Genomic DNA, 819 nt, shown 5'->3' with positions numbered 1-819 from the left:
GGTGGATGTAAGTTACTGGTAATAGTCTAGTTTTTGGATTGGGTAATAGGTAAATGGGAGAACACTATATTATAAAATAAATAAACAAATAGGGCCTGACATCAATCATGAGTAGCATGTTATGAAACCAGGAGTATTGTTAACCCAATTCTATATAGCCTAAGTCTCCTCCAAACATCAAATGCTGCATTGGATTACTTAGACCCGGGCCTGAAATATTTGTTCTTCCCTCCTTCCAGGCTACGCAGATGCTCCCCCAGCTCTTTGGTCAGGCCAGGAAGCATTCGAGTGTGATATCTCTCTCTTTGTATATATGTGAGCAGGAGGCACCAGAGCAGGGCTGCATGTCTTGCATCTGGCACTGTTTAACCCAGGTGTTAGCTGGGACAGAAAGAATCCCCCAGAACCCTGGAATAAACTGGGTGCCAATGATCAATACAAGTTCTACTCGGTGAATGTAGATTACAGCAAACTGAAAAAGAATGTCCAGACTTCTAAATGAAATGTTTCCCTACAAAGCAATTTAGAATGAAGGTCTTCCAGAGGCCCTTTGCACAATTTCCCCCTTAACTAGGAAATATTTCTCCTCTAAGTGCACTAAAATCATGTTAGTGTATCGTGTTGGGTTTTAACACTGATTAGTAAATATGTTTACCCATTTATTATGAAGAACATGACAAAGGAAAAAGGATACGGACGAACAGCCAGATGAAAGAGATGCATAGGACACAGTATGTGGGAAGGGGCATGGAGCTTCCATGCCCTCTCCAGGTGCACCTCCCTCCAGGAACTTCCATGTGTTCAGCTATGCAGAAGTTC

The 819-nt window shown here is 42.4% G+C and overlaps 1 pseudogene; it reads left to right on the top strand.

Moving 5' to 3' along the window:
* Window positions 1-248: 248 nt before the first annotated feature.
* LOC109024666 (cytochrome c oxidase subunit NDUFA4-like) lies at window positions 249-502 on the top strand (annotated as a pseudogene).
* Window positions 503-819: the final 317 nt, after the last annotated feature.

This window comes from Gorilla gorilla, chromosome X (genome assembly GCF_029281585.2).
Source record: "Gorilla gorilla gorilla isolate KB3781 chromosome X, NHGRI_mGorGor1-v2.1_pri, whole genome shotgun sequence".
Classification (NCBI taxonomy): domain Eukaryota; kingdom Metazoa; phylum Chordata; class Mammalia; order Primates; family Hominidae; genus Gorilla; species Gorilla gorilla.
The sequence above is the reverse complement of the archived record's forward strand: the minus strand, read 5'-3'. Positions and strand labels throughout refer to the sequence as shown.